Source organism: Alosa alosa, chromosome 1, assembly GCF_017589495.1.
Source record: "Alosa alosa isolate M-15738 ecotype Scorff River chromosome 1, AALO_Geno_1.1, whole genome shotgun sequence".
In the NCBI taxonomy this organism is placed as follows: Eukaryota; Metazoa; Chordata; class Actinopteri; order Clupeiformes; family Clupeidae; genus Alosa; species Alosa alosa.
The window spans coordinates 31,896,184-31,908,424 of record NC_063189.1 but is presented as its reverse complement, the minus strand read 5'-3'; positions in this window follow the sequence as shown (position 1 = coordinate 31,908,424).

The window sequence follows — 12,241 nt, the reverse complement described above, 5'->3', positions numbered from 1 at the left end:
CTTGTACGCAAGACCATATGGAACAGGTATTCCACTAAGCCATCTTTTACTAAAAACCGAGTAGAGTATAGGCTACACACATCTGCACTTGTCTATTAAACATATACTGTAGGTAAAGTGAAACTAACTTCACTGTGGTGTCATAGTCAATGACAAAATAGTTATACACAGTTAATTACTTTCAATATTGACTGACAATGGGTTACCAGCAAAAACATAGCCTGAAAAAAGCAAAACTTCCCCCTATAATGTTCGAATGACTGAATAAATAACCTAAGGATATTTATTCTGCAGAGGAATTGCTGCTTACATCTCGTGACAGTGACGTGTTTCATATGCGCCTTTCGCTATAGACCAGGCTTTTCTTGGTCAGTGGCATAATGCTTTTTAGACAGTATAAGATAGTGATTTTTAGATCAGGTGCCAGACCACACCTTATGTCGGTAATTGCCACACCCCTGGGCGCATTATTTAATAAAAGTGAAGTGTAAGATAGGGAAAAACTTTGCGTCAGAATAATAATACGCTTTGTGCCAGGTTTTGCATCGCGAAAATAGGGCCCTTTATCTCACTCTCTTTGAAAATAATGGGTATAGACTGAAATTGTATGAGAACTGAATTGAAATCAAATAGAACACAAGTTTCTTCATTGATGTTATGAAATGATATTTGATATGGAATATGATGAATGACATGAATACATATCAAAATATCCAATTCAGTTTACCTTGATGCCTATTTTCTGTGTCAATTTCTTGTCCTATTGCTATAAACGTTTTATGGTCAATTGGTGTAACCGATTTATGTCAATTGGTGTAACCAGTATTTTGTCTAAAATACTAATAATGTACAAAAAAATTAATATGGATAATGATTTAATACTCTGCTGTAATAATGGTTGTTTAAACCATTTTTACTCAAATGGTCAAAGAATAGACAGAAAACAAGATGTTTACAGCATATGGTCTTGCTCAGTACAATGAAAAACCCATATAATTTAAATTTAGAAATAAATATAATAAAACATATTCTCTTAGGATTTTACAAAATAAACTAACAATTTCATGAGAGCAATTGCATGAACTCTAGGAGGTGTGAAATATTAGATATGTGTCATTTTTGTGGTTACACCATATGACAATTTAACAGGCTGTTAGTTCTATGTTTTATTAAAAAAAATAGCATACACGTCATATTAAATAATATGAATACAACAGAAAAAACAAAGTATACACTTTAGCAAACCTCAGGCATGTTTTGTTTTAAAGGTTTAAACATATTTTTAATTTTCTCATCTTACCAACCCTTATCTGTCACTGACCCAGTTACAGAGTTTGTGACTTGCTTTTGTTCCAGTTGTGTATTTAGGCTAAATTAGGTAGCGCGCTGTAGGCTACATGCCATGCCAACTCTATAGCCTACTGTTTGGGATACTTTTTGCCCTCAAAGAACAATATAGCACCTTAAAGGGGTGGTTCAGGATTTTGGACATAAGACCTTATTTCCAAGTAAGCAAGTGTGATATTTATCAGTGGAGACCGTTTTCAGCACGTTTCATCCAGTCCTTCTAATTGCAGAGTTAAGCAGGTGCTAGGCTAAGCGCAAGTCAGCGGTATGTGCTAGCCTGCCACTAAAGACAGTCTTACCCACTCCAAAGTACACCTGAGGCAAATTCCAGACAATCGATGTAAATGTCTGTGTTGATAGAATAGTGTAAGAAATACAACTACCCTTGCATCGCGTTGCAATAGTTATACTTTGGTCCCTAAAGTTGTTAGTAGTCATTTTGCAACTCAGTGGCGGACTGATATTACCAAGACTACTAATAGGTATCCCCATTGGAGTCGCTTTACTGTTTACTTTTTTCGGCCGCCATTACTACTAACGAAGCAAGTATAATTCCGCCGCTGCTAAGAAACTAGTCCCTCAAAATGTAATGCGATCGTTGAAATGCAAGGATAGAATAACGTTATAATTTATTTGCCTCGGGTGTACTTTGGAGTGGGTAAGACTGTCTTTAGTGGCAGGCTAGCACATACCGTTGACTTGCGCTAGCCTAGCACCTCACGAACTCTGCAATTAGAAGGACTGGATGAAACGTGTTGAAAAACGGTCTCCACTGATAAATATCACACTTGCTTACTTGGAAATGAGGTCCTAAGTCCAAAATCCTGAACCACCCCTTTAATAATATTAATTTAATAATTTACCATTTTTATCAGAGCTTCCCCTGTTCCAAAGAGCAGCAATCGCCACTGGTTTGTACAAACACTACCTGTCTACAAAGCTCACAAAATACACTGCTCACTGAAAACTTAGTTATCAAATAACTTTACTCAGATATACTCCACTTCAATTTCCTAGAGATGAAGCTAGAACTGTTTAAACTTATTTTTCTGCAGCAAGCTAGCCGTCTGCTCAATTCCATCTTCTCTGTTCTTACCCCCTAACTCTCTCCTGCCGTTCTAACAGGTTCTGGTTCAAAGGTCAACTTAAACTTCATAACCAGTAAACATAATGTAGAATGTTACATTTTACTTCATTTATGGTAAGCAGAGGCGCACCTTGTCAACAGGCAAGGCAGGCAACTGCTTGGAGCCCCGAGCTGCTAGGAGGCCCCCCAGACCTGGTCTCAGCGCGTTTTCCGATGGGACAAGCGAGAATTTCGTCCATAGATCTTGAATGATTGAGTGATTTTACGTGCTCCTGTCCTGTTGTACAGACAGTGCATCTGTGCATGTATGCTATGGACTTATAAACAGAGGATCTGTGTACAAAAGAGTTCAAAGAATCCATATAGCCTACATATTTAGGCTACTGTGGTAAACGTCAATCGAGGGTGCATAGTGATGACGGATCAACATCGGAGTTTGGCAATAGGCTTGTTCGACTTGAGGCAGATCTGACTTGGTCTGGCTTTCTATGTAAACGTGATCTTCAGAGGCTAGCCAGGAGGAGCTACAACAGAGGGCAGCTCATCCCGGACAGACAGGCTACAGTCTGCCTGACGTGACTCGCGGGAGACATCGGCAAGAGGCGAGTTCGACTTGCGGCAGATCTGTGCAGATCTGACTTGATGTGATGCATGCTGGGTTGAACACAATGCATACTGGGATGGACGCAATGCTTGCTGGTTAGAAATTCTGTCCGACTTCTGTCAGCCGGGGAGGGACTTACCACCGTGACACCATGTCACATGGCCTTAAAATATCGCGGGAGTCTTAGCCTGCAGACAGATCTTGCAGTTGCCTTCCACGAGCTGCACAAGCTGAAACACGCCCTCATGACGTCAGTTCAAAGACGTGATAGGGCCATTTGGGAGGAATGTCCTCATGACGATTATGACGGGAGGCTCATGCTGCTTCCTGATGTTGGAATATGCTAAAATAAACAGAAATCGAAGGGATACCTTCTTATATGTGATTTCTGCAACAATGGTAGGCTAGCCTACTGAAAACGTTTGGATATTCTGTTATTTTCTGCTGTTGGCTAAATAGATAGACACACATATAGGGGAAACACTTGATATTGAATTTATGTGCTACAATGCAGGCCTGTTAACTGTATGACAACAGTGGTTTATTTAAACTACATCATAAGAATTTATTTCGTCAGTCATCATGCTCATTTTAATGAGTAGGAATGAAAGTTCTGCTGTGTTTATTGCAAACAAAATTCTGCGATGTCTCCCGCGAGTCACGTCAGGCAGACTGTAGCCTGCCTGTCCGGGATGAGCTGCCCTCTGTTGTAGCTCCTCCCGGCTAGCCTCTGAAGATCACGTTTACGTAGAAAGCCAGACCAAGTCAGACTCAGCCGAAGTCGAACAAGCCTATTATCTGTCTGCAGGCTAAGACTCCCGCGATATTTTAAGGTCATGTGACATGGTGTCATATCCCTCCCCGGCTGACAGAAGTCGGACAGAATTTCTAACCAGTATGCACTGCGTCCATCCCAGTATGCATTGTGTTCAACCCAGCATGCATCACATCAAGTCAGATCTGCACTCCCTGTCGGCTCAGTCGACATGGAATTAAAATATCACTGAAACACCTCAAATTTAGGCTACGACATGGGTCAGCAACAGGCAGCCAAAGCTGGCCCGCCTCTGAAATTATTTGGCACAGCCAAATTATGGCAGTCCAATTTGTTCAATCTTTTATTATACAATATCGATTTACATATAGCCTATGCTATTCACCAATTAAACTGCGAGTAGGTGCTTAAACAAATATGAGAAAGAACACCAGAACGCACTTTATCCTGCTAGCTGTGCATAGCCCTCGGCCAGCACTTCAATATTGCGCTTTTGTGCTTCTTTTTGGAGCAGTTAGGCCACCTTGAAGGTGCCGCTGTGTTTTGTAGTGCGTTATGTAGTGCGTTGACGTCTTTTCAAACAGCGACAGCGTTGTTGCATATCAGATACACAGTATCTAAGGTAAGGTAGGGTAAGATGTAAGGATGTAAGGTAGGGTAAGATGAATGCAACATTTCTCTAGGCCAGCTTTTCTCCCAGCTTCAACTCCTGTAGTTTGCTTCTCGCTTCTACTGTAAGCATTGTAACATTGTCAGGAGATGGGCCAACCAAGTAGCCTATTTAAGAATAAAAGTAAGATAGACTTTATCCAAAGAAGTAATTAGAATAAACCAGGCTCTGTGTTAAACTGTCCATCAATGCCATTATTGTAGCCTAGTGCCTCATGTTGTAGTGTCCACATTTACTATTCACAATATTGAAAGGGGAGATGAAAACAGAGTTCATCAATATAAATGAATGACTAATTTTGGGTAGGACCCCAATAAAACTTTATATTTTGTAAAAAGTTTTTTAAAGTAATTTACTGTATTATTTTTTAGTTATGTATTAATTTTTCATTCTTTAGGCTACATTTATATTTTCAAAATAACAAGGTTTTTCATGTCAGATTATTTTTCAGCCTAACATATTGGTGATGAACCCTGGTTGGTAGGGCCCCCTAGGAATTTTTGCTTAGGGCCCCCACAGACTCTAGAATCGCCTCTGATGGTAAGCATTGGTTTGTCAGAAATATTGCTTAGTTTGAGTTTGGTATTTCCATAATCATGGCAGTCTATCAGCCTATCATGATTTACAAAGCTGAGTCTTTACCTGGTTGTTATGTTTGTGAATGAATAAGGCATGCATCTTAATGATTATGTACAAAATGAGATTTATTTCATTTTCTACTCAGATGTGTTATTCATGTCAAATGCAGTGTGTTAAACCAAGCAAAGTTTACTGGTACACACACACACAAAGTCCAGGTGGTTCATGTGGCTGATAACCTTTTCTAGAGTTGAGTCACATTCCTTCCTGCATATTGTTGATTTGACTGATGTTGCTGCGGTCTGAAGGCCTTTCTAACTGATAACACCATTATCAAGCTCCACAGATTAGATTGAGATCACAACTTTAATTACCCAATTGATGTGATACAATCTCCATGGTGGTTATGTGTGGCAGCGGCACATGCCTACAATGGGCTTTTGTGGCCTCAGTGACCACGTACAGAGGATTCATTGCGTAAGTAATGTGATCAAAATTAATCCAAGACACCTGGTGTGAGACTGCAGTTTTATTCTCGATAACAGGAGCATGCTACCCATACGAAATGTGAATTAATACCTGTGGTTGAGGTCAGTTCTTATACTCTTAACACACACCCAGGGGCGCAGCTACCCATTTTTTGAAGGGTATGCAACAACAAATTGGCCCCCCCCCCAAAAAAAAAAAAAAAACACAAACAACTAAGGTTATGCAAAAGGCCAATAATGTATTACATATTATGAAATAGAAACATGTAATGAGTTGTTGCTAGTGTGACATTTCTGTTTGCAGTTTGCCATTAAAAGTGCAGTATTGCATGGTAGCCACCCAGCTATCTGAATGGAATAGGCTATGTTTCAAGCAAACACTAGTTAGTCTGGTAACATGAATAACATGAACATGAAACGTGTGCCTCCAAGCACAGACGTCACACTTTAAATCCTACCTGTTGCTTTTCACCATCCATTTATTTAACTACTGTCGCATCCCTTGACATGCCATCTCATTTTCCCTTTCTTTTTCTATTTTTAGCCCCTGACAGCTTTTTTGCTTTATCCATCTTTTTCCATAGACGAAAACTCACTACTCGTACCTGCTCACTCAGCGCTCACGGCGACCCCGCTCCCTTTTCTGTCAAAATTCTATGATAGAATCTGATGAGATAGGGCGCCTGCTCTAGCCTGTTAGTCCTCTAAAATGTTATTTAACATTGAGGAAATGCAGAAATGATTTAGAAACGTACAACAGGAGCTACATATAGAATAAACCAAATATATTATTATTATTATTATTATTATTATTATTATTTACCATCGCTTTGGCGCCCCCATGGTGCTGCGCCCCTATGCGCCACATATAACGCATACCCACTTTTTGCACCACTGCACACACCCACAGAAAAACACAAGATGCCACCCCCCTAACAGTGATCCATCTAACAAGCTGGTATTAAGAGATAAGAATATTTGGTTACACTTTACTTGAAGGTATCTACAGTACATAAAAGGGACATGACACTGTCATGAACGTGTCATAAACATTTATGACTTGTTTATAATGTTTATGACACGTTCATGACAGTGTCATGTCACTTGACACATAATGCTTCTGTCAATCGCTTCTGTCAAGTGGCATTCGGTTTTTGTCATGACAGGTTAGGGTTAGTGTTATGGACAATGTCATGTTACTCTTATACCTTCAAGTAAAGTGTTACCGAATACTTACAAACCTCCCCTAACCTAGGCCATATTTGTGTTGGTATCCCTGGGCTCAGCACCATCAAATACTTTACAACAAACATGCTACTCACTGATGATTCCCACAGAGGAAGGCTTCAGGGACAAAGAAGAATGAAGGGATCCAATATTCTCTTAGGACATATGCATGGTAAAACAAAACATTTCATTAAATGAGAAACTTATATAAAAATTGTACCACAGTACACAGTACAGTATGTGGGTGGATGCTGCCTTTTGCCTTTTGGCATTAAAAAAAAACAATCTGACCCGAATGTCAACCATTGTATTTATGCGTGTAATGAGACCATAATCCAGTTCCAATTAGCCAGTGAATTCCCTGCCAATACATGAATATACAGTAGGCTACAATGGCAATGAAGAGAACATTTTGACAGTGTTATATCTCATTGATCCTCATCAAGCTAACCACACTGTTCATGTATAATAAGACTGGCGGCTTGTCTCCTAAGGCAATGTTCAATATGCCAACTCCACGCTTTGATACAAATATTCCTTTTAGTTAACAAGCATCGACATGGATGAGATCTGGCAAAACAAACCCTCATCACAGCACAAACACCAGTAAACTCACTTGGCTCGGATGAAACAGCTAACAGTTTTGTTTTCCTCTATACCTTCTATCTTTTCCCACTTTCATGGCCAAAGATGAGAATGCATTGGGCACTGTCCAAATAAGCAAGGACTGTCAGAAATTATTTAAATTAGATAAATGTCGCATTTGCAGACTCCCCCATGTGTCTCTCTGCTAATTTGTCTTTTTGGCCTGTGCCATGGAGATAACAAAGTGCTGTGTGCTGCTTTAAATGTATTTCTTGCACTACAGACATTCCACTCTTCTCCAGCAGCTTGTACTGCCTGCGTAGTTTGCTAATTTACCTAACGGACAGACACCATCAATAAGATGAACGCTGGCTGTCAAGTGCTGGGCAAAGCAAAGGCCTTTTGTGTCATCATGAGAGAAAGAGGAAGGGGGGGCATAATATTTCCGGGAGGAGATCTGATTTAAAAACATGACTGTACAGCTGCCAGCCTGCTCCTGGTCTGGTGATACAGAGGTCGCTGAGAGAGAGAAATGCTCCAGGCTATTGAGGTACCATTTTAATCACCTCCCTATTAGGAATCCAACAGTATAAACTATTTAATTCATTAATTACATGTATTGATCAGATGCATTTGAGTGTCATGGCAGTTTTACCCAGCGGTGTTTGATTGTGAGTGGTAGGCAGACATCTTTTGACGGACACCTAGACAGCAAAAATAAACAAGAGGGAGGAAGAGCTGTAACCATGCAGCCCTCACCGCAAGTGAGTTCAACTACATAAGATTTTTATTATACAACAAAGCCAACTGTACAAGCCATCTATAAACTTGTGCATAAAAACTTTTTGAAAAAAAGTAATTGGTGCAGCCTCCATCAAATCTCAGGAACTTAAATGACAACTTATAGCTGCACACTCAAAGAACAATAGCCTACTTTCATGTTTTTAATGTAAATCGCCAGATAGACATGTTTTGACTTGTCGTTCTCAGTGTCAGATAACAAATAGGTTTTATATACCAGAACGATATTTGGATCACCTACCTGTCTACGTTTACAATAACAACAGCAATAACATATTGCATTTTGTGTTATGCTTTTCAAGGCACCCAAAACACTTTTACAGTGAAGGGGGGACCTCAATAACCAACCACCAATGTGTAGCAGCGACCTGGATGATACATGGCAGCCATTATGCACCAGAACGCTCACCACACATCAGGTGGAGGGCGAGGGAAACATTAGTGCAACCCGCACAATCACATTGCTTATAATCAATTAGGCCACCTTCATCTTAAAATAACTGTATCAAAATCTGAAAGACAAACACTCACAATTTATAGCACTTAATGCCTTCATGCACTGTGTAATGTATATCACTAAAATAAAGATATAAGATTCCAAGGCATTATTTCAGTCACATATAAGGTAAAGCCAAATATTGTGTTGCCAAAATGGGTAGCACTTTATAATTGTTTTTTTTTTATAATTTTTTTTTTATTTGATTTGATTAACTACTTATTAGTTAATGGTTGGTTCATCATTAGTAATTTCTGGTTCATACATAATTTATCATCAGTAAAGCATTTTGTTCACACAGTTATAAATGATTTGTTCATAGTAAATAAGCCTATCCAAAAAATGTGTTTGTACATAATTTATACTTAAGAAATAATGAAATAACCACTTATAAATGAAATCATTTTCTCATTATAATCCAGTTGCAAACTATTACAAAATGCTTTGTTCATCATTTGTAAAGCATTGCTCTTATGTTAATTCTCATAAATAAAGTATTTGTACACAGTTATAAATGGTTTGTTCATAGTAAATAAGCCCATATCTAAAATATGTTTATAAATTATTGTTAATACTTAATAAATGATGCAATAACATTTTGTTGATGAATATTTCAATTATTTAACAGTTGTTACATACACATGCATTAATGATTAGTTAGGGTGAGGATACATATTTTATAAACCACTTACTAATATTATAATTCATGATTAACTCAGGAGTTACAAGTGGTTAGTTAATTATATTTTGAGAGCTTATCTAAAGTGAGGACTTTCTACTGTATGCCTTGCAACACATTTTCAAATGAGTTGTAAAGATTACATTCACAATCATTCATTTAGCAGACAAGCGACGTACACATTAAATTGAAGGCCATTGACACAACAGTGAAAGCCAGGAATTGAACCCCCAACTTTTCAAGCTACTGCATGCTAGTCCAGCTCCTTATCCACTACACTACCTTGGCCCAGATAGAAACACCTACAACCATGCAAGAGTTTCTGTTTTCTTTTACTAAACACTGTTAAGCATTTATTAAACATCTGTAAACTATTATTAAATGCTGTATTCTTTGTTTGTAAAGCATTATTCCTACATTAATTGTCATCTGTAAATCATGTTTACACGCAGTTAAAAAAAGTTTGTTCATAGTAAACACGCATACCTATATTATATTTTTGAATTGACTGTTGTAATACTACTGGGAAGAGGTAGTGTAGTGGATAAGGAGCTGGGTTAGCATGCAGTAACCAATAAAGTTGGGGGTTCAAACCCCGGCGTCCACCAATGTTGCCTTGCCATTTAATTTCATTGACATGTAAGTCGCTTTCGGTGAAAGTGTCTGCTAAATGAATAAATGCAAATGTAAACTTTATAACTCATTTGTGAATGTGTTGCAAGGCATAAAACATCCTCACTTTAGATGAGCTCACAAAATATCATTAATGTATGTGTATGTAACAACTTAAATAATGGAAATATTACTTCATCAAAAACATATTATTGCATCATTTATTAAGTATTAACAATAATGTATAAACATATTTTAGATAGGCTATATCTACTATGAACAAACCATGTATAACTGTGTGAACAAATGCTTTACTGATGATAAATTATGTATGAACAAGAAATTACAATGAGGAAGAACCATTAACTAACAAAGGCTTAATAAATGATGAATTGTGTGTAGTTATTATAAAGTGTTACCAAGAATTCTTATAGTTTTCTATAAGTAAAGCAAGATTTCCCCATGGATTGAACAACATGCCATTTGAAGGATCAAAAGAACAAACTCTCAGAAACTCAAGAAAAAGTCCTGCTATCACCACAACACTCATTTCTGCCTGGCTACTTCTGTGGTTTCATGACAAGAGGTTCATTCTCGGATGGCTGGACAGAAAGAGTTTGGCCGTTTATGAGTTGGACAAACTTTGCGGAAACATTGCTCCACAGGGATGTATGCACCCCTTGATCAGGAGTGATCAAGCCTTACAGCACCTGAGCATGTCCGACAACAACACGTGGACAACAGAAATCACTGGAACATCCTCTCCTACAAGGCATCAGTGTGTGTGTACCTGTACATTGTACTGTATGTGTCTGTGTGTGCGTGTGTATGTGTGTGTGTGTGACTACTGTGTCATTGTGTGTGTGTGTGTGTGTGTGTGTGTGTGCGCGTGCACTAGTGTTCACTTGTCCATCTGTCCGTATGCGTGTGTGTCAGTCTGTGTCTGTGTGCAGGCCATGTCCTACCAGCTGTGCTTTCCGCTGTCTGACACCACAGGGACGCGGCCTCCCCTTTAACCCTCAGCCTAGTTTACACGTTGCCACCGCCGCTTACCCAGTGAACCGTGCCCACTACTGCCCTCTCTCTGGAGCCCCTCTCCCCCCGCATGTGGCACTGCCTTGACCCATCCCCACTGCGGCCTCCGCCGACTCGTGGCTCATTATGGCATAAGCCAGTTTGCTCATGCGTGTCCACTCTCCGCACTCTCCTTTAGTAATTACTGCAGTTGGACGCAGGGTGCAAGGGCAGTGGCCACCACCTCCTAGGATGGGTCAATTGACACTACTGAGTCTGGCTACATCAGGCTCCTATAGATCCATATGTGTAGATGATCAAAAGGATGTACAGACACACGTATAAAATCAGGTAGACAGACAGACATAATAGTTGGCCACTATTTCTTCAGTGTGTTCTGATGTGATGTGTTTGTATTGGGTGGGGTTGGGAATATATGTTACATGCTATATTACATGCTAACATATAGTTATACTGTATGTTATATGTGTGATTATATGGGGTGCTCTGCCCACATTCTTTGATGTTGAACATGGAGTGATGTGCGAAAGCCCCTGGGGGAGATTAAATAATATATGTATCTATCTATCTATCTATTTATTTATCTATCTATCTATAACATTATTAATTTTTGCCACAACCATACACAGAAGATCAACACGTTCACAGAAGATCAACACATTCACCCACAGCTTTTACCTAAGAAAATTGAGCCTCTACAGAGCTCAACTACTCCACTTGAGGCCGTTCTGTATATAGCACAGCTGAGGGGTGTTGTTAGGCATGAAGCGAGCGAAGTGAAGCTGAGTGTTAACCACTGTGCTGCTTCTACTCTTCATTTAACACAATTTCGTAAATATTTAGCAACTGAGAAGACCAGTTGTTAGAGGTTTGAAAATTAAATGATGTCCCATTCCTGCCCGATATAGGATTTCAGTTGCTCAACAGTATGAGGTATTCTTAATCATGTTTTTCATACCATGATGCACCTAATTTGACAGGTCTGGACTGCAGACAGGCCATTTTAGCACCGGGACTCTTCCTCTATGGAGAAATACTGTTTAAATATATGCAGATTTAATTTTGCCATTGTTTTCCTGAAATATTCAAGGTCTTCCCTGGAAAAAAGCATTGCCTGGATGGCAGTAAATGTTGCTCAAAACCTGAATACATCATTCAGAATTGATTGTGCCTTGCCAGATGTGCAAGATGCCCATGCTGTAGGCACTAATGCATATGAGGACCAAAACGAAAAGGAAAGGTTGGATGCTTGGATA